The sequence below is a fragment of the Suncus etruscus genome, unplaced genomic scaffold (genome assembly GCF_024139225.1).
Source record: "Suncus etruscus isolate mSunEtr1 unplaced genomic scaffold, mSunEtr1.pri.cur scaffold_108_ctg1, whole genome shotgun sequence".
Lineage (NCBI taxonomy): Eukaryota > Metazoa > Chordata > Mammalia > Eulipotyphla > Soricidae > Suncus > Suncus etruscus.
The window spans coordinates 3,128-26,523 of NW_026060340.1; the positions used below are offsets into that span (position 1 = coordinate 3,128).

The following is a 23,396-nucleotide window of genomic DNA, read 5'->3' on the forward strand; positions in this document are numbered from 1 at the left end:
AAATCATAGACACTGGAGGGGGTCAGAGAAAGGTATGAACCTTGTCACCATTGTCCTCTGGGTGGTTTCATCCAATCTTATGGTTTTAAATGCCATATATGTTGTGTAGTGGAGATAGCTCAAAGGACTGGAGTGCATACTTTATATGCAGGAGACCTGGGTTCAGTCCCTTGCAGCAAATTATTTTATAAATACCACTGAGAATAGTCCTGAGTATTATTGGATATATGTTGGGCTCTGGCAGCCCCTCCCCAAGGGGGATGCAAGAGTGGGTAAGGGTCTTGCCTGTAGTCTGTGAGGCCGGACTCGGAAAGAGGAGGGAAGTCTTCGAGCCAAAGACCACTTTGCAGGGAAGAATTGTCTGGCAATATATTCATTTTTGAAGGTAAGGACGGTTTTTTGTTTGTTTGTTTTGTTTTGTTTTGGTTTTGGGGCCACACCCAATGACACTAAGCGGTCACTCCTGGCTCTGCAGAGGCTCAGAAATCGATCCTGGCTTGGGGGGGGGGGACCATATGGGACGGCAGGGGGATGGAACCATGGTCCACCACTGCACCACTACTCCAGCCCCAGGGATGAGGTTTTTAAAGGCAAACTTTAGTGGGGGAAACAGAAGGTGGGTAATACAGTTTTACATTGCTTAGGCATTACACCAACAAGATGGTCTGTGGAGACAGCGGTCACAAGGTACATGGCATCATTAATTCAGATGGTATGTAAGGATAGTGGTTACAATGCTCATGGCATCATTAAACCAGATAGTATGTAAAGATAGCAGTTGCAATGCTTATGTCACTATTAACCTAAATTGTTAGTAAGGACAGGTTGTTTTGACTGGATGGCTTTCTCTTCAGCTCATCTTACACTCACAACAGCAGGAAATACAAGTCTCTGAACAGAGACATTCTTTTCTATTCAAGGTCAGTGTGCAGAAATCCCCTTATTTTCCAGCTTCTCTCCACCACAGATATAGGCTGCCAAAACATATTTCAAAATTTATATGTGTATTCTGATTACTTCTTACATTATATCTTGCCATGGCCTTTTTTTCCTGTGTAGAAATATTTTCTCTAATGTTATTCAGTTCTTCAAACAATTCAGTCCAAATCTTTATTCTTCATCTATTTCAACATTCTGTGAGGAAGTAGTTTTCCTCATCACCATAAGTGACATCCTTCTTTTAGATTCTAAGAACAAATGCCTTGAGGCCATTATTGTTATTGTGGTGATGTTGATTTACAACATAATATGTTTTTGAAGGAGACATCACACCTCTTGATGCCAACCTTAATATCATTCTTTCTCTACATACATTTAATTCATCAGTAAATTTGTTGGCTTTACCATCAAAATATTTAAAATATACAAACACTTTTGATCGTCCCTGCTATTAATAACTTGACTATGTCATCATTTGACCTTAGTTATTACAATAACTTCTTTTTTAAAAATATTTTTATTGCGATCAATGTGAATTACAAGTCTTTCACAGTTATATTTAAGGTACATAGTGACAATAAATTAGAGCAAGTCCCACCACTAGTGTTGACCTCCTTCTGCTACTGTTCCCAGCATGCATCCCATACTTCCACCCTTAGCCCCTGAACTAGTTAAACTAGACCCTACTATTATAACAGGTCCCTTTTTTATATAGATTGTGTTTTTTATATAGCTTGTAGTTTGGGTCTCTTGATTCTATTGTTATTGACTTTGGATTGGGTATTTATATTTCCACTCAATGCTCTGCAATAACTTCTTAACTGGTCTCTTGTTGTTTCATTATAGTCTATTGCTGGTAGTACAGCCAGAGTGACATAAAATCAAATCAAATCATTTGTACCCTGCATCAAATCTACTATTTTTTCCAATCAAACCCCAAATTGACAAAACTCTACCAATTCTCACTCTATTCTATCTCTAGTGTCTTCTGGTTTCCCACATGTTGACCTCTCTGGCCTCCTGTTGCTCCTTCATATGTCAAATGTATTCTTACCTTGGGATCTTTTCAGTCTTTTCTTTTTTTTTTTAATATCTTTATTTAAACACCCTGATTACAGATATGATTGTAGTTGGGTTTCAGTCATGAAAAGAACACCCCTCTTTTCAGTCTTTTCTTATGCACAATAGCATTTTCCTATATGACTTCATGGCTCAATTTCATCAAAAGGTTTTTAAAAAAATGTTACCTTTCCTCTGGGTCTTTCTTCACCAGCCTACTTTCCTATTCTCACCCCCCCCTTTTTTTTATTTAAGCCTCAGAACCGGTATTCCCAGGTGGTCTCCCATCCAAGTACTAACCAGGCCCGACCCTACTTAGCTTCAGAGATCAGACGAGATCGGGCGCATTCAGGATGGTATGGCTGTAGACACCTACTCCCCCTTTTTCTTTTTCTTCCCCAGGATTATTTCTTTTTTATTTAGTAGTTAGAACTAACTACTGAATATTTTGTTTACTTATCCTATGATTGACCTCTTCCATTGGAAGGTAAACTCGATAGACCAGGGACTTCAAAAATATTTGGCTTCTTACTAACTTTAGCAAGGAGTAATTCTAAAATATTCTAAAGCAATGTAACTATTGTAAAAACTCTCTGCCTGGTTTCCCTTTCCTCCTCTCACCCTTTTTAAGTTGTAAAAACCCACCCAGGCTTGATTAGGGAAACACCTAGGCTTAATTAACATAAATTAACCTAACTACTTCACCTGTCAACCCCACTCCTCTGGTGAATTACCTTTTACCTGTTAACTTTGGCTAATAAAAGATAGCACGGAGGTACAGAGAAAACTGGTTCAGTTCTAACAAAGAGGCTGCTCAACCCCTGGCCCTATGCTCTTTCATCCATGAATCTGTCTGTTTCTTGTGTGATATCCTTTCTCCTGACCCATCTAACCAAACCAGAGTCAAAAAATATGATAAACTTCTATTGCCCACAATCTACAACCATGCATGTTAACCAATAAACATTTGCTTGTTTAGTGATTTGCCAAATATGGTTAGTGGATTGAGTAGGATGAGGCAGAGTAGGTCTTCAATCCTTAAGTGGGCTGGATACAGGTAGTGTACAATTAGACATCTGGATTTAATAAATTTAGCTTAATCCAACAACTTCTTCATTCTCCCAGATTCACACATAATATCTCTAAGACTGGGAAAATTTGTTAATATATTGTGTCAATTTTTTTCTATTTTAAACCTAAAATCATAGTACCTGCTCTCCAGTATTGAAACTAAAGATGAATACATATAAAATACTCAGAACTTAGAAAGGCAGTACTCTATAAATGCTATCTGCCATTTATTTTATTATATTTATTCTTGTTATAAAAGTAACTCCCCTTAGCATCCATGATACTACATGTTACTAGTTTCCTCTTACCTAACTGCTATTCCTTGGCCCTCTCTTGCCCTAATCATTCTTTCCTTACCCACTCACTAAACATCTCAGTGGGAGCCAAATACTTGGTTCTAAACCTCCTTCTTTGTGTCATCTGTACTTTATTTATTTTCTTAGGTCCTATAACCTTGATACCATTTAAGTTTGTGATTTTTTAACTGTGTATCCTCTCTTTTCTGCTCATTGATGCTTTCATAATTGTGCATCTAGCCTAGGCTTTCTTTTCACTTGAGAAGAATATTTACTACTACGTATTTAGATATTCCTCCTGGGTTTCCTACAAGACTATTTAAATTAGTATGATATCCATTGTGGTTTTTAAATATGAGCACATTCATTTTTTAACACAAATTCCGGATCTTTCTTTCCTTCTTGTTGTGTATTGGCTGAACTTCATTACTGATTTTTAACAGAGAATACAGTGGGCACCAAATGTGTCACTAGAGAGACTAGGAAAATTATCTTTAGATTCGTTAGGTCTTTAGATTCTATCTACTCTAGATCCTTCACTCTGGAAGACTAGTATCTGTGTCCTAAAAGTACTTAGTGGGTCCTATGGAGAAGTCCATATAGTGAGAAACTGAGGACAGAAGTGGTCCCTCTGGCACCAATCAAATCTTCAGTTATTTACAGTCATCATGAGGGCACCACTTCTGTAACCTCCTAGCAAAACTGCATCAGAATACTGTCTTTATAGCAAGAATACACGCTTGTTTTATGTTGCTGAATAAAATGGTCATTTGTTATGTTAATATCTCTAATATGATCTTTGGATTTATCTATTCTCACCTTTCAATTCTGTAGATTATTGCTTCATTAAAGTCTTCATTTCATTTCATTTCTCATAACAATTTCTAAAACATGCCTTGGATCCTTAATTTCCCAGACCAGAATTCCTTGCTGATGTATTTCCTATGGTTGACTTTTTCTTCTTCATCAGAGATGGTTTAGTTGGCATCTTCCCAGAGATGTTTTCTGATTATTGTACCCAAACTTGATACCATTTCCTACAAAATCATGTCTCTCTGCTTTCTTCATGGCTATGAGGACAAACTGTGACTAGAATTTATCTTTAATTTCTTACTATTTATTGTCAGACTTTTAAGAGAGGCAATTTCCAGGTCCTTTCATGTAGTAGAAAATTTCATGACTTTATCTTTTCTTATGACTGAGTAATATTCTATTATGTATATGTACTATAGTTTGTTTATCCAATCACCTGATCTTGGACTTGGGTTATTTATAGATTTTGGCTATTGTGGATAATATGCAAAAAACTTACAAATGTTTTTTCTCTCTCCTTCTTTGGGGGGGGGGAATTGAGTATATTCCAAGAAATAAAGTTGCTGGTTAAATAGAAGCTTAATTCCTGTTTTTTTAATGAATATATGTGTTATTTTCCAGAAACACTGGACCAATTGACATTCCCAATAGCAGTGAATGAGAGTTCCTTTCTTCCGGAATGTATCACCAGCACTGGCTGTTCTTGTTCTTTTGGAGGTGTGTCAATTTCTTTAGTGTGAGATTTTGATTTGTTTTGATTTGAATCTTCTTGCTAATCATACTGATTTTTTTTTCATGTGCCTTTTGGTCTCTTTTATTCTTTGAGCAAGTTTCTATTCATCTCTTTCCCCCATTTTTTGGACATGGACACTATTGTTCTAAAATTAGTCAGAGGAAGAGAGAATGACATAGAATGATCTTTTTCATATATGGGATATAAAGAAATATAATGACAGAATAATGAAGAACATGAATAAGGATATTCAGTAGGAAATATGACACTTGAGGGGGCTGGGAAATAGCATAAGGAGGGGCAACATCAATAAAGCTTTCAACTGCAAGGAGTTAGTGCTGAAATGTAGTAAAGTGTTATGCATGAAAACCTATCAGCAACAATAATGTAAACAGTGCAAAAACTTATTTAAAAAACAAACAAACAAACAACCACCAGCTAAATAGACCCACCATGAAAAATTATGGGTATACCTACTATGCAGTTGAAAGCTGGCAATCTCAGAAGGAGAGAACGGGCCAAGATCCCACACTGCCAAAGCCACTCCTGCTGCACCCATCACCCACAACTGCCATTTTGCTAATGGCTCTGCTTCACCACTCACCTGTGACTCTTTGTAGAGAAAACATTCTGACCAAATCATGAGGAATGTCAGTATTTGGACTGTCACCACCAGGACTTTTTTGGAGTATGTGTGGGCACCCTCCTTCACTCCATCCCCTGCCTTATTGTGTTTCTGGAAGGCTCAGCAGCTGAAAACACATCCCATAAACGCTGCAGTATCTTCACAGTACTTGAAATTCCTGGATTGTGCAGCCACAGTTGCGGCCATTCAATAATTATAATTTTTTAAATACTGTCATAGGAACATAGCAATTTAGATGCCAGTGTATATCTGAAGCCAATGTCCTAATGTTCAGAAATAAAATAAATAACTAGCAACATGAGCTTATTAAGCCTCCTGACAATGATCTAATGAGCTCATGGCAAGACAAAAAATGTTCACAAATACTCTTGTGGCTGTACTCATTCCTTCTTTCTTTTCTTTTTTCTTTTTAATACTTAACTCCCACTTACCTAAAAAGAACGATATTATGATTAACTATATAAACTATGTGATGCCTGTTCTTTAAATAAAGTTATTATATTTAAAAAAAAAAAACACCTCTAGTAGAAGCAGACTGGTGGATGGGAGGAGGCAAATGCTAGAGGGAAACAGTGGTGGAGAGAAGTGGACACTGGTGAAGTGAAAGTGTTGAAGCATTGTATGTCTAAAACCTAATCATGAAAAATGTAGTAATTTTAAGGTGACTAAATAACAATTAAATTAAATTAAAAGAGAGAGGGGGGCTCTTAGTCCTCAACACAGCCATACTTATATTCATTATCTCTTCATCTCCAGTGTCTGGTAAGGTTCTTGCTATTTAGAAAAGCTTTATGTGTCTTTGTTGCTACACAGTAAAGTAAAAGAGATGAATTCTGTCCTTTTGGATGAAGGTATAGGGTTCTAATAGTTGCTTGATGGTGCTGTGGTGAGCAGAAGCAAGTCTTAGAAATTAGTATGGCTCCACCTTGATGGTTTAACATTATCATCTTTTCTGTCTTATTACTTCATGTGACATTTAAAAAATTCTGTGGCAATATTCTAAGTTTTATATGTATTTGTATGCAGAAATGCTGTGCGTGTACATGTGTGTATGTGTTTGAATGGATAGGATATCTTCACTTAATTAGAGAAAAATAGCAGCAGGTCATTAGATTCATAGAATGAAATGAATTCTTTCTTAGAGGAAAACAACTGTCTCATTGAGCAGGTTTTTGAACTTCTTGCTTAGGAAACCAGATTCCAAATACCTTATTTATTTTGCTCCCTAGTCCCTATTGTACATACATAAAATTGTACATATGCATGCAGGAATGTTAGGCACATATAAATTGCCAAATACACTTTTTTTCTGTTTTGGGGCCACACCAAGCAGTGTTCAGGGGTTATTCCTGCTCTGTGATTAAAAATCACTCCTGGCATGCTCAAGAGACTGAACTTATGGGATTTGGGGGATGGAACCCCAGTCAGCTTTGTGCAAGGCAAATGCTCTACCTACTGGGATATCATGCCAGCCCTTTATTTTATTTTATTTTGGCTTTTTGGGCCACACCCAGAGACGTTCAGGGGTCACTCCTGGCTATGAGCTCAGAAATTGCTCCTAGCTTGGGGAACCATATGAGACACCCAGGAATCAAACCTCGGTCCTTCTTAGGTTAGTGTGTGCAAGGTAAACACCCTACCACTTGCACTACCTGTCTGGCCTCGTTAATTTTTAATAGCATCTTTTTTTTAAATTCTATTTTATAATAATTTTTATTTTGACCAAAGTGGATTACATCTTAATGACATACTTTTTCAAGATCCTGGGACTTATTCAATAGAAAAAAACAGTTGGGCATTTGATAATTCTCAGGCTCAGCTTGGACCAATGTCTATGAAAAGAGAATTTTACTTTCACTAAAACATTGACTGTATCTCTCTCTGCCTTTGGAGAAGCCCAACTCTCTCTCTTTCTCTTTCTCTCTCTCTTTCTCTCTCTCTCTCTCACATACACACACACACACACACACACACACACACACACACACACACCCTCCCTCCCTTTCCCCCTTTCCTTCCTCACAACCTCCAAATAAAATTTGCTTTTACTTAAATAACCATAATCACTTTTTCTTTAATAAAAATATGTGAGTCTATTAAAAAAGGACTACATTCTGATCCTAACTCTGCTATGCATAAACCTTTTGAAAACAAAGTATCAATTATATATATAAATAAATAAAAATGTATTAAACCTTAACAAAGAAATATTGTAAAATAGAACTATTAATCACATTTCATTTGGGTATATATCTGTAGTTTTTGTATTACTAAAAAAAAACATTTTGAGCTTTACCTCTTCTACTTAGAGGTAAAAGAAATTTCCAACTTCCTGTCTGTATTGTACAAAAGGATGTCATAGATCCTCTGATCTTGCTCAGGACACAACCCCACCCAGGTCTGCAGGGAAGGGCCTTTGTCTTAGATCCCATGCTTTCCCTTCTGCAGTTTGCCTCTTATTTCACCTTGAGACAATCCCTTCCTCTCTCTTAAGCCTTCTGTGTGCTCTTCCTTCCTCTCCCTTCCCTGGCCTCCTTCCTGGTTAGACTTGCCCTTGAATAAACATATGCAACCTCAAGCATTATTGATGGCACGTTAGTGCTTTTAGATATTTTGCTTTTTTATCAGAGGTTATGTATCCCTTTGTGATTAAATTATAAAACTTTATCCATCAGCCTTTCATGGAAGTCAGTGTTTCTCTGGACAGAACAGTCTCCCAGAAACTACGATCTAATCCAACATGCAGCCTAACCCTTGCTATGTTTCCCCGTTTATAAAAAGAAAATCATAATATGTGTTTTCCATGGGCACTTTGAACACGCAAAATTTTTGGCCATGCCCAGTGATATTGAGAGGTTACTCTTGGCTCTACACTTAGGAATTTATTTCTGGCAGGGGACCTTACGGGATGTCAGGGATCAAACCTGGGTTGGAAGCATTCAAGGCAAGACCTTTACCTGCTGTACTATATCACTGGCCATTTACAGGCAAATTTTATGTCAAGAGAAAACTTACTCCTAACTGTTGATGCAGGAGTTAATTTTGGTAGTGCTCAGAGAACTATATATGGTGCCAGGAAATGAAGTAGAATTGGCTGCTTGCACGATAAGTGCTTTAAGCTCTAAGCTATCTCTAGCTTCTCTCTGAAGTTGATAGGATTAGATATAATTCTAACACACATTTGATACTAGGAAGGTGGTAAAGTCTTTTCTGGGCTTATCCTATAGGTATGCATGAAACAATGGCATTTCACCTAACATACCTTGCATACTGAAAGTCCATGAGGGAGATGATGAATAAAATCTAGATAAATTTATGATAAGTTTGGCTGTGGGGTTGTGGTTGATCAAGTTATTATTTGGAGAGACAAAGGTGACCAGGGCAACTATCAACAATTGAGAATAAAAGATAGGCTAGAGAAATAGTACAACCAGCCTTGTATGTATATGACCCAGGTTTTATTCCCATCCCATGTCTCGTCCTCTGAATACTGCAGGAGTGGTCCTTGAGTGCAGAGTCAGGAGTAGGCACTGAGCATATCCTCATGTGGCCCACTCATGCCCAATACCAAAAAAAAGGGTAGAGTGGGGGAAGAACCCTGTAAATGCCTAACACACAGAAGCAATCATCTAGATGAAGGCTTAAGAATTTCCTTAAGAACATTCATTGTATACATATTGTGTTCTAGGCACTGCAAACTGAGAAAAATAATAATTTTGGGGCTGGGACCAAAGCACAGTGGGTAGGGCATTTCTCTTTTACGTGGATGACCTGATTTTGATCCCCAGCATCTTATATTAACCCCATATAGTGCCAGAGGTGATTTATGAGAAGAGTTAGAAGTAACCCTGAGTGCTGCTGGGTGTGGACCCAAAAACAAACAAGAAAGAAATAATAATCTTTAAAATGCCAATGAGCTAAAAGCACTGTGTAAAATTCTAGGGGGCCAACCTATAAAAAAATAAAAAGGTAGGTCATACCCTAGAATGGACTTACTACAGAAAGGATATTATAGCTATTATTACTATTTAAAAATTTTTTTGGCTTTGGGGTTCCACCTAGTTGCAGTACTCAAAGGTTATTCCCAGTTATGTGCTTAGAAATTTCTCTGGGCAGGCTCAGGGGACTTTATGGGATTCTGGGGATCAAACTAGGTTGACCGCATGCAAGGCAAAGACCCTAACCATTATGTTATTGGGCCTCCTATTGTAGTTATTTTCTGAAGTATCAAATTCAACTGTAACACAAATTACACAAAGTCATTCATATAAGACAATAATCATGTTGTGACACTCCTTGGTTAAGTGAATTAGAAATGCAGATAGACCACTGAAAGAATGTTTTGTTTCTGCTAACTTAGATACCTGCATCCTCAGTTGAGATCCGAGGATGACCCAGGCAATTGGGGCCACAGTCACCTGGAGGTTGTTTCACTAGGATGTTTGGCCCCTGAACTGGGCTCAGCTGGGAATGGAGCATTTATGGATGGCCTCTTTCTGTAATTTAGGGTTCTCTCAGAATGACTCTCTAGATGAAACGAATGAAGCAATAACATTCTGAAGGAACAAATAGAAGCTATATGGCTGTGTATGATATGTACAAAAAGATAATAGTGGGTGTGACCCACTAAGATAAATTGACCAGCTATATATATGTTTACACACACACAGGGTTGGCATAACAGCATAGCTGCTGGGCCACATGGAGAGTAACTTCACATGTCTACTGAGGAGTTTGTATATTGATGGCAAAGAAGTTACTGAATATTTTGAATTGCAAAGTATTTTAGGACCAATATCACAGCTGGATGGAGGAAGGTTATTTGAAGAATTCAGGACTGGCTAAAAACGGGTAGTTAAGATATCATTGTAATAAAGAGAGGCAAAACATGTTAAGGCATTGGCTGTGATAATCAGTAATAAAGACAGCCTCAAGAACTAGAAGATAGAGCTAATGGCACATGTTGATTTCTGTAAATAGGGGGTCTATATTACTAGTATAGAACCCCAGTCTGTTTTAGGTACTAGGTTTGATATCAAGACCATCTGAAGTACATGATAATATCAGAGATGAAACAGCTTTTTAAAAAATTATTTAAATTTAATTATTCCTGTGATAGTTATTTACAATAGTGTTAATGTTTATGTTTTTGTTATGCAAAGTTATTGCACTATCAACAACACTACTTCTACAAAAATGCCCCAAACCTCTATCATTGTCCCTAAGTTCTTTATATTTTATCTTCTCCCTCCCTACCCATCCCCACTTCACTCCACTCCCTATTGGTAAACTCAGTTCAGTTGAAGGAGTCCAAAGGTTTGTTTTCATCAGACACTATCCATGCCATTGCTTTGTTTATATAGCACATATGATTGAGATCAAGAAATGAAACTGTTTTATGTTTCTCTATTTTTTATTATTTATTTTTTAAATTTTTTTGGGGGGAGGCCACACCCAGTTATGCTCAGGGTTTACTCCTTGCTATGCACTCAGAAATTGCTCCTGGCTTGGGAGACCAGATGGGACACTGGGGGACCAAACCTTGATCCGCCCTAAGTTAGCGCATGCAAAGCAAACACCCTCCCACTTGTGCCATGGCTCCAGCCCCTCTATATTTTTAATAAAAAAGAACTTGAGTTCAGTTTAGAATTTTTTGAGTTGGATATACTTACAGAGTAACTGAATAGATATTTGTTTTTATGAACCAGAATTCAAAAATTAGAAAACTAAAATTAAAACTCATGTCCTTATAGGTGATTGTTACTATCATGAGATTCAACTAAAATGTCTAGAAAGATAGAGGAGAAATGGGAATATATACATCTTTCAAAGTATCTAACATGTTTGCAATGCAAAAAAAGTAGAGATAGTATCAGAATTCATAGAGCTTTCAACAGTGGGACAAGAATGATAACATAAAATTTAATGTCATAAAGTTCAAAAGGAATAATATTCAAGAAAGAATACAGGGAAAATAGGGTTATCAGTATTAATGCCATAGAAAAGGCAACTACAATAAGAATTAAATAATCATCATTTTTAGCTAAAAGGACTTATCTTTAGAACTGAAAGAACAGTCCTGGGGGAAAGAACTCATGGCAGGCCTCTGACCAAGGGAAGACTTCTAAAAGGAAACCTAGGCACAGGAACCAAGGAGAATGCTTGGTGATCAAGTTAGTGGGCAGGATGAGGAAAGCCTAACAGGTCTGATGAAAGCACATTTGTTAAACCTATGTGCAAGAGGTAGAGAACTGATTCTAAAGATCAGAATAGTTTGCTATTTTCTGTCCTGGAAACTAGAATAGGACCAAACTTATCAGCAAAAGGCAAATATTTGACAAGCCTTTAGAAGCCATCTTTTCTCAATAAATATTTCTTTGAATTAGTTGATGTATTTTGAAAAGAAAGTACCATATATCCAATTCAAACTAGCTAATGAAAGGGTACAGGATTAGAATCTTATTGGTATATTCTTCATTTATATAGAAATTATTTATACATTTATATATTTATTTCTTATTTACAACTTTATTTATATATTTGATTTATATATACATCAAGGGTTAAACAATGAAATCACAGGTAACACTAGATTATGTAGTAGACTGTATAGTAGAGAAAGCATGACGAGGACAGAATCTAGGGCCACTGGATTTTTCATTGGTTTACTTTATTTTCTTTTCCGAGATCAATCCTTCACTAACAGCTACTTAGTTCTCTATTCTTTTTCACAAATATAATGGGACAGTGTAAAATATATCTCAATAATGGGTCTGAGTTTATCTAGTGCCCACCTGTGGATAAATCAAGGGTAACTATAAATTATATTTGTGGATTGGACAGTGTGGGTCATATTGGACAATGAGGGTGGGTAGTGTGGGACCAATAAACTGATAGGTAACCTGCCTACTTAGTCATATTTAAAGAGAATTTATTATTTTATGAAGGTCTGGGATTCCCCTCTGTACAGGGTTATTAATAGAATAGCCAGATGTCCAAGTTTGTCTGGACGGTCCAATTTTACACCTGTTGTCTTGATGCAATTATTAATAGCACTCTTTTCACTTTTCAAAAATGTCCTGATTTAGAAGATAGGTTATAAGGTTGTCTTAATAGTGGTGTTATGACTGAACTGACCAAAAGTTGGCTTTAAAAGATGGTTATGCAAGTCAGAGATAGAGCTTGACAGGCTGAACACAAGTTTTGCATGAAGAAAGCCTGGTTTTGATTTCTGGCACTGGCTAGTTTCCTTAAGTACTTCCAGTAGCAAATCCAAGATTAGAATTTAGTAGCCCACAAACAACTCTGGCTGTAGCCCCAAAGGCAATAAATAAACAAATAAATAAATAATGGCTAAGGGACTGGAGAGATACTTTAATGGGCAGAAGTCGTGCTTAGCATAAGGGATTTGCATAAGGGCAGTACATCATGTGCTGAGCACTGAGGGAGTGATCTTCCCATGCCAGCAAAGAGCTGGGAGTTACTTAGCAGTACATCTAAAAGTGACCCATAATAAACAACTATATATTGTGACATCTAATAAGTCAGTGGTTCTTTGTGGAACATTGTGATACTCAGTATGTGAGAGGAACTCAGGGAATGTCAAACCCAGGATTCCATGTTATGAAAAGATGTCTCCCTCAAAGTATTTATTATGCCACTTTGGGTACATTTCTGGCTCTCTATATATACTGGTGTAATAGAATATAGCATGCACTAACTGTATTTTAGACTCTCAGGCATAAAAGGAAATTTAAGGAATTCCCTATATGATGATAAAATGAACACAATAACAACACCTGAATATGTTTTGTTTAGGGAAGATATGAAGCTCAATGACTGGCAAGCAGTAGGCATTTAATCACTGTTTAATTATATTTGTTTTCAAAGCTTTTTTTCGTGTAACCACGCTTCCATTATAAGTCTTTATACATTGCTAATATTTGGAGCCTTCATCTAGGATCAGAGATATGGTTCAGCTGTAGAGCACATACCTAATAGGTATGAGACTCTAACACTTAAAAAAAGGGGGGTTGTTATGGCTGTAAAGCATGTCTAACATCAGTGGCCCCTGAGCATTGTGGGATGATTTCCCACCCAAAACATTAGAACTCATCATGTGTAAAACATCTCTCTGGTCTCTGAGCAGCTTCTCTATTATAAAGTCCTTCCTTACTGTGAGCAGAAATATGAAAACCAATAGTTTTCACCTGTTGCCCTTATTATCCTGAAGCCAACTCTTATTTTCTCAATAAATCTCCTCCAGGCAAAATAGCTCCAGTTCTCTTGGTTCATTTGATATTGTTCCTAGATCTTTCTTTGACCTAATCATTCTCTTTTGAACACACTGTTCAGAACCTTGAAGACAAAGTTTGAGGATGTGTTTTGGCATTTGATTTTAAAAAGTGATCATCTCATGGGACCAGTGTGGAGGTGCAAGTGGTAGAGCGTTTGTCTTGCTACTCGCTAACCTAGAATGGACTGCAGTTTGATCCCCAGCATCCGATATGGTCCCCCAAGCCAGGAGTGATTTCTGAGCGCATAGTCAGGAGTAACCCTCCTGAGCGTCACCGGGTGTGGCCCAAACCAAAACAAAAAACCAAACACACACACACACACACACACACACACACACACACACACACACCCAGTGATAATTTCTCCTTTTGGTTAAAAAATTATGTTTCTGTTTTATAAAGCTAAGATTATTTAGAGCATTTTGTTTGTTTCTTGTTTGTTTTGGGTTACTTCCAGCAGCACCCAGGAATTACTCCTGGCTCTGTGCTCAGAAATAGCTCCTGGCAGGGTGGGGGAACATATGGGATGCTGTGGATTGAACTCAGGTCCATCATCAGCCAGCCACATGCAAGGCAAAAGCCCTACTGCTGTGCTGTCTCTCCAGCCCTAATCAGAGTTTTTGATCATATTACACTTGGTATTTATACGTGGCTTCTCATTAATTGATTTTAATTAGCTACAACTTCGTTATTTGGCGTCTGAATAAAAAGAAGCCATTTTTACATGTTTCTGCTAAGTCTTATATCAGCCTCTGGCAGTCTATTTTTTGATTTACCATTGGTAAATGACACATTGAGGGAAACAGTGTTCTTTGTAAGGTCTTTCTTATAATGGTTTGGGAAGATATTTGGAAATCCAAATTTTCTTTGACTCTTCCATCTGTTCACTATCCTATTTGGTGGAGAACACTTTAAGTGTTCAAGTGTAAAGTGAATACCAGCAACTAGGGAGATGTTTGTATTTCATGAAAGTCAGTATCACAGATCTGGTAGCAATGAAGAAGTTACAAGAATACACATCCCAGCAGAATGAGAGCTTGGCAAGAACTGGGACTAATCCACAGTGAATGAGTTGTCTTCTGCGATATTTCCTGGTGGTTGATGGCTTTAAACACACAGGATAACCATCTGTCCAGGATGTTTTACTGGGAATTTCTGCATAGGGTGGGTCTCTAGAGTAGATTATTTCCAACCCAAAGATTCCATGTACAATTCACATTTACTATTCATAGACTGCATTTGATTTTTTTTCTTGCTGAATGAAATTACAATTTCATTTACTGAGTATAAAACTAAAAATATGGACTAGAGAAAAAAATCAACCATGTATAATGTTTTTGAAGTACATAATTTTGGAAAATTTAAATATCCACATATTTCATGTGTTTTCCATTTAAAACAGGTATTAATTAACCCGCGAGCAATAGTACAAGGTTTAAGGTGTTTGCCTTGTATACTCTGACTCTAATATCTTAGACAGAGATCCTAAAACTTTTAAAACAGGGGCCAGTTCACTGTCACTCAGATCATTGGAGAACCTGACTATAGTTTTAATTTTTTTTTTAAGTTGTGAACACAACTAGTTCAACCTTTCTGGAGAGCGATATGGAGATTCCTCCCAAAACTGGAAATTGAGCTTCCATACGATCCAGCTAAAACACTCCTAGGAATATACCGTATTTTCCGGCACATAAAATGACTTTTGAAACAAACAAAAAAAGTCAACCGAAAATCGGGGGGGGGGGGTGATCGTCTTATACGCTGAGTATATCCCGAAAAATGTTTCAATATGCCGCTAAACGAAAATTGTCTGAATATTGCCACAAAACGAATTTTCCAACTCGATCCTGCACCAATCACTGCAAGGCTGCTCTACCGCCTCTCTAACTCTATCAATCCAAGCAGGCTTTTGATGAATGCAAATTAGACAATGTTCTGTACCGAATCTACACTGTGAAAAGCCTGCTCAGATTGGCCAGAGTCAGAGAGGAAGTCTATGACAGTAGAACCTTTGAACCTTTCTTGTGATTGGCTCATTGTGGTACATACAGTTACAGCACAGGAATGTTCTTTCTGATACAGCGAATATAGGCCTAAACCTATATTTTAACGGCAAAATTAGGGGGTTGTCTTATACGCCCAGTCATCTTATACGCTGGCAAATATGGTACCCTAGGAACACAAAAATACAATACAAAAGCCCCTTTCTTACACCTATATTTATTGCAGCACTATTTACCATAGAAAGATTCTGGAAACAACCAAGATGCCCTTCAACAGATGAATGGCTAAAGAAACTGTGGTACATATACACAATGGAATATTATGCAGCCGACAGGAGAGATGAAGTCATGAAATTTTCCTATACATGGATGTACATGGAATCTATTATGCTGAGTGAAATACGTCAGAGAGAAAGAGAAAGATGGAGAATGGTCTCACTCATCTATGGATTTTAAGAGAAATGAAAGATATTTCTCAACAATTTTCAGAAACAAAAGATGAGCGGGCTGGACGTTACAGCTGACCTCATGAAACTCACCACAAAGAGTGATGAGTTTAGTTAGAGAAATAACTACATTGAGAACTATCCTAACAATGAGAATATATGAGGGAAATAGAAAGCCTGTCTAGAGTACAGGTAGGGGTAGGTAGGGGAGGGGGAATATTTGGGTCATTGGTGATGGGAATGTTACACTGGCGATTGGGGGTGTCATCTTATATGACTGAAACCCAACCACAGTCATGTTTGTAACCAACGTGTTTAAATAAAAAATATTTTTAAAAAGCTGTGAACAAATTCCTATGCACATTACACTTATTTTTAAGTATAAAATAAAATGGGATTAAATATCATTTTCAAAATGAAGAACAAGTAAAGCTAAATCAGTAAACTTACCAATATTTCGATTGGAATTATGGACCTGCTTTTGGCAGGTTGTAGTTTGAGGACCCTTGCTTGAGACTGAGAGGAGGAGTAGAGAGGCAGAGAGAAGGAGGGGAGTCAAAGAGAGCAGGCGCATATCCCCCACTGGAGCACTGTGGCCCAGAAATATTTGGCAGCTAAGTAGGACAGGCAGCAGCAAAAACACCCCATGGCTGGTTAAATGCCCCCAACATTTGACATAGGACTGTGGGCCATAGTTTAAGGACCCCTCCCTGCCTTAGTACTGCATATGATTCTCTGAGCATCACCAGGGGTCACTTCTGAGCATAGAGACAGGAATAGGCTATGAGCATCACAGTTCAAGGCCAGACAAGTATCTCTCTCTTTATCTCTCTCTTTCTCTTTCTCTCTCACACACATACAAAGTAAGTACTAAAGTTTACTTGAGTGTGAGAAAAGAAGGCTGATTTTTTTTTTGCTGAATACACATTATTAGCAAAGACTTGTATATACACAATGAAATTTCATTTATTGATAAATGCACCAACTATCATGCTTTCATAGGAAGTACTCAGGTATTTATATGTTCATCTGTTCATCTATCAATTTAACTTTACTCAAACTTGTATGTCATATATATATATGGCCATACCAGGTGACACTCAAGGGTTACTCCTGGCTATGTACTCAGAAATCACTCCTGGCTTGGGGGACCATATGGGATGAAAGGGATTAGAACCACAGTTCATCCTAAATCAGCCAGGTGCAAGGCAGACACCCTGCCCTACCTCTTGTGCCACTGCCCTGGCCCCAGTTTTTCACGTTCACATTTTAAGCTGAATCAGGTAATCTCAAATAATGGTTGTAAATCTAGCGTAAATAATGGTAGTCCCCAAACTAGACTGGCGTCTTCTATCTAGCTTAAGAAACTTCTTTGACGCTAGAAGAAAAAAAAAATTGTAGTATCAAAATTCCACTAAGGAAAGTGCCAAATTCTACCCTATTATTCATTATGTGCTCTAGTGCAGAACTCAAACCTTTCCCAGTTGAAGTTCCACTTGATTAAATAGAAGGCCTGACTTTCCTGGTAGGTTATTAGAATGGTCCAGCTGTCTTTGAGACACACTAATGTTTTCTGAAATGATCACTCAGGCCAAGAAAGGATATTCCAAAAATGTCATGCAGGTGGTAAACAAAACAAGAGTAATGTCTGAATTGACAGAAACCACATATTGGTCTTTTTTTTATAAACACTATAACTGGCGACAATATAAAATGCATTTAGATATTTATATTATTTGTTATTTTTTACATTTTATGATTGTATATATTATTTTTTTATGATTGATGAATTTCCTCTTTAAAGTATACCAGTAAGTATAAGTAAAAGATGATAGATCATTTAGATGAATTTTGGATAATATCATTCCCCTTGCTGATTTTTTTTGTCTAATTATAAAGTTCCATTTTATACAATTTATGACACCTTAAATCCAACTCAAGTTTAGTCTGAACTGCTTTTCATTTTTCTCAATGTAGCTTTTCTAGATCATTCCAGAATGATATTGGAAAATTGAGTAAGCCCTTTTGGGCCTCCTTTTCTAATTACAAGAAACTGCTGACTTAGAAGCTCTTCTTAAAGAGGTGTAAAAAAATGACCTTGGCTGAATTTTAAGACTTATCTCTGGAAAACGTTTGCCTATGTTATGTTAACATGTCATTTTTTTATTCTCTCTCTCTCTCTCTCTCTCTCTCTCTCTCTCTCTCTCTCTCTCTCTCTCTCTCTCTCTCTCTCCCCTTTTGGGTGAGGTGTATATCCAGCAGTACTCAGGGCTTAATCCTAGCTCTGTGTTTAGAAATTGCTTTGCCTGGTGGTATTAAGGGGACCATATCTGTGCAGAGGATCAAATTCAGGTTGGCTGAATGCAAGGGAAGCACCTTACCCACTCTATATCTACTATTTCTCTATCTCAACATACACCGTCGCTCTCTAGAACTATTTCCTTTTCACTGTAGATTATGACAATTCATTCTAGAATATAAAGTTTTTTTCATTATCATATAGGATTTTACTTATACTTAGCTAAAGCCACAAGTAATTCTGAGAATAAATTCTTTCCTTATAAGTACCAATATAATTTTATTACACAATCCATAAAAAACAAACTTTTCTGTGTTTTTTTTTTTAATCCTAATTATGTGCTTCTGAGGCTTGTAGGTTCTGATAGGCATTAAAGAAAAACTTTTAAAATTAATTTTATTACACAAGCAGCCATATAAAAAAGGCAGCCATGCAAATCTACAGCCACATGTGATTTTTTAATATCATTGCACATCCTTTCTTCCTCTTCATCCCTCCTGCTGTACATTAGTGCAGAACAATTAATCTAATGGCGATAGTCTATGACTCAAAATAATAGCTCTGCAACTTTATAGTCTTTGTCTCTAGAATTCAATTCTGGCACTTTTCATATTCCATGGAAACACAATAAAGTTCTTAGCAGTATGTCCTCTGGGATTGGACGTGATATTTTACAAACTAAGTTTTATCCACATATACATTAGCACTAAGACAGGGACACAGGGTGGGAATGACTTCACAATCCAACAGGAGAAAGCCTAAATCTAGTATGAGGAAAGAAAATGAACACTTTTTGGTCTCTACCCCAAGATCACAAAAACAGTAATTCCAAAAGACATATGCATACTTATATTTATGACAGCTCTAAGTATAAATGTCAGAATATGAAACAACCTCAATTTCCAATGATAGGCGAATAGATAGAAAATGTGGTATACATACAATGGAATACCATCAGTTATATGAAAAGATATAATTTTCATGTTTGCTATAACTTGGGTGAAAGTGGAGTTAATCTATGTAAGTCAGAGGGAGAAATGACATACCTAAATAGTGTATATAGTGACACAAGCAAATTGGTCTTGTATTACAAAACTGAGGTATCAATCAGTGCTTTGTGGGGGAGAAATGGAGGCAAGTAGATATGAACTAGAAGTGACATAGAATAGTGATGAAAGGTTTTAGGCACTTAGAAGTGACATAGAATAGTGATGAAGGCGCAATAACTTTGTATATCAGAACCATAAATGTTAACACTACTATGCCACCTTGCTATATGAGTCTATTGTTTCTAGAAGCTTTTTGATAGAGTCTTTGGGGTTTTCTAAGTAGAGTATCATGTCATCTGCAAACAGTGAGAGCTTGACTTCTTCCTTTCCTATCTGGATTCCCTGGATTCCCAGGCTACAAAATTAACACACAAAAATCAATGGCCTTCCTATACACCAATACTAATAAGGAAGAAATGGACATTAAGAAAACAACTCCATTCACTATAGTGTCACACAAACTCAAATATCTTGGAATCAACTTGACTAAAAATGTGAAGGACCTATACAAGGAAAACTATAAAACTCTGCTCCAAGAAATAAGAGAGGACACGCGGAAATGGAAGCATATACCCTGCTCATGGATTGGCAGGATTAACATCATTAAAATGGCAATACTCCCCAAAGCACTGTACAGATTTAATGCGATCCCCCTAAAGATACCCATGACATTCTTCAAAGAAGTGGACCAGGCACTTTTGAAATTTATTTGGAACAATAAACACCCTCGAATAGCTAAAGCAATCATTGGGAAAAAGAATATGGGAGGAATTACTTTCCCCAACTTTAAACTTTACTACAAAGCAATAGTTATCAAAACAGCATGGTATTGGAATAAAGACAGGCCCTCAGATCAGTGGAATAAGCTTGAATACTCAGAGAATGTTCCCCAGACATACAATCATCTAATTTTTGATAAAGGAGCAAAAAATCCTAAATGGAACAAAGAAAGCCTCTTCAACAAGTGGTGTTGGCAAAACTGGGTAGCCACTTGCAAAAAATTGAACTTAGACCCCCAGCTAACATCATGTACGAAGGTAAAATCCAAATGGATTAAAGACCTCGATATCAGCCCCAAAACCATAAGATATATAGAACAATACGTAGGTAAAACACTCCAGGACATTGAGGCTAAAGGCATCTTCAAGGAAGAAACTGCACTCTCCAAGCAAGTGAAAGCAGAAATTAACAGATGGGAATATATTAAGCTGAGAAGCTTCTGCACCTCAAAGGAAATAGTGCCCAAGATACAAGAGCCACCCACTGAGTGGGAGAAACTATTCACCCAATACCCATCAGATAAGGGGCTAATCTCCAAAATATATAAGGCACTGACAGAACTTTACAAGAAAAAAACATCTAATCCCATCAAAAAATGGGGAGAAGAAATGAACAGACACTTTGACAAAGAAGAAATACAGATGGCCAAAAGACACATGAAAAAGTGCTCCACATCACTAATCATCAGGGAGATGCAAATCAAAACAACGATGAGATACCACCTCACACCCCAGAGAATGGCACACATCACAAAGAATGAGAATAAACAGTGTTGGCGGGGATGTGGGGAGAAAGGAACTCTTATCCACTGCTGGTGGGAATGCCGTCTAGTTCAACCTTTATGGAAAGCGATATGGAGATTCCTCCAAAAACTGGAAATCGAGCTCCCATACGATCCAGCTATACCACTCCTAGGAATATACCCTAGGAACACAAAAATACAATACAAAAACCCCTTCATTATACCTATATTCATTGCAGCTCTATTTACCATAGCAAGACTCTGGAAACAACCAAGATGCCCTTCAACAGACGAATGGCTAAAGAAACTGTGGTACATATACACAATGGAATATTATGCAGCTGTCAGGAGAGATGAAGTCATGAAATTTTCCTATACATGGATGTACACGGAATCTATTATGCTGAGTGAAATAAGTCAGAGAGAGAGAGAAAAACGCAGAATGGTCTCACACATTTATGGGTTTTAAGAAAAATGAAAGACATTCTTGCAATAATAACTTTCAGACACAAAAGAGAAAAGAGCTGGAAGTTCCAGCTCACCTCAGGAAGCTCATCACAAAGAGTGATGAGTTTAGTTGGATAAATAACTACATTTTGAACTGTCCTAATAATGAGAATGTATGAGGGAAATTGAGAACCTGTTTAGAGTACAGGCGGGGGTCGGGTGGGGAGGAGGGAGACTTGAGACATTGGTGATGGGAATATTGCACTGGTGATGGGTGGTGTTAAAAGAAGAAAAATAAAAAAAAACACTACTATGCCACTTATTTAATTTTTTTGTAATGGTTTTTATTTATTTATTTTTTCAAACAGAAAAAGCCATTTTAATCACACATATACATTCTTAGGACTTTAAACAAAATGTAATATAAAATATAAAAAAAACCGGGGCCGGGCGGTGGCGCTAAAGGTAAGGTGCCTGCCTTGCCTACGCTAGCCTCGGACGGACCGCGGTTCGATCCCCCGGCGTCCCATATGGTCCCCCCAAGCCAGGAGCGACTTCTGAGCACATAGCCAGGAGTAACCCCTGAGCGTTACTGGGTGTGGCCCAAAAACCAAAAAAAAAAAATATATATATATATATATATATAAAAAAAACCAAAACCCCACAACAACAAAAAATTGCATTTACTTGTAAACTGCTTAACAGCTGGTGGGTTGGCTGACAGGGCTGCCCAAGAAAAGCAAAAGCAGATATAATGAGGTACATTTTCAATGAATAACCACCACAGATCATGTGAACTGCTCTAGCAGCCCAGTCACCTGTTCCCCAATCTCACCTCCTTAGAGACAAACCAGGGCAGTCCTCCTATGAATTGAGGGCTCCAGCTATATCGATAAGCACCTCAAAGAACAGACAAAAACAAACAATCCAACAAAAAAAAAAAAAAACAAAAAAACAAAAAAAAAAAACAAAAACAAAAACTAAAACAAACAAACAAACAAAAATCACGCCATGGTCTTGAATTAAGAAACATGGTATAGCACATAACGAAAGAGAAGAAAGGAAGAAAGAAAAAAAAATAAATATAATTGGGGACAACACTTTCAATAATCGCACCCAAACAGAAAAATCGACCAAAATAGATAAATAAATCAAAAATAATAATAACAATAATAAATAAAGGTAATAATAATAATAACAATAATAAATAAAGGTAATTTTTAATAAAAATGAACCTTTTATAAAAATAAAAATGTGAATTAATATGTCTGTAGTCTGATTTGGAAATCAGAGTATTTTAATTGTAAGCTAGGATAATTTAACCTTAGCTGTGTCTTTTCTTCAAAACATGGCTAATTCGGCTGGCTTGATGATTTCAGGCCTATGTTGCTTTCATTTTCTTTCTGGATAACACCCAGAAGTATTCAGTGGTTACTTATGACTTTGTGCTAAGGAATTACTCCTTGTAGAACTTGCAGACCATACAAAGTGCTGGAGATAAAATCCATGTCAGCTGCATACAAGGCAAACACCTCACCATTGTACTATCACTCCAGACCCAGACTTATACTTCTTCTTAAAGGAAGTCTTTCTGGAATGGAAAATATGAATTTGTGTATATAATATTCCAACGGGTACGAACTATGAATGTTTAATTATTCTGTGTGAATTAAACCCCAGAGCTTAGATGGAGTCAGTTGGTTAGTTCTTGATAATCATCTAATGAAATAACAGTAAGTTTATGAAAAACATCTAATCTTGGCCTGTGAGAGCAAA

The 23,396-nt window shown here is 37.1% G+C and overlaps 1 pseudogene; it reads right to left on the reverse strand.

Annotated features, from left to right (window-relative positions):
* Positions 1–2,250: 2,250 nt before the first annotated feature.
* On the reverse strand, positions 2,251–2,368 carry LOC126000684 (uncharacterized; annotated as a pseudogene).
* Positions 2,369–23,396: the final 21,028 nt, after the last annotated feature.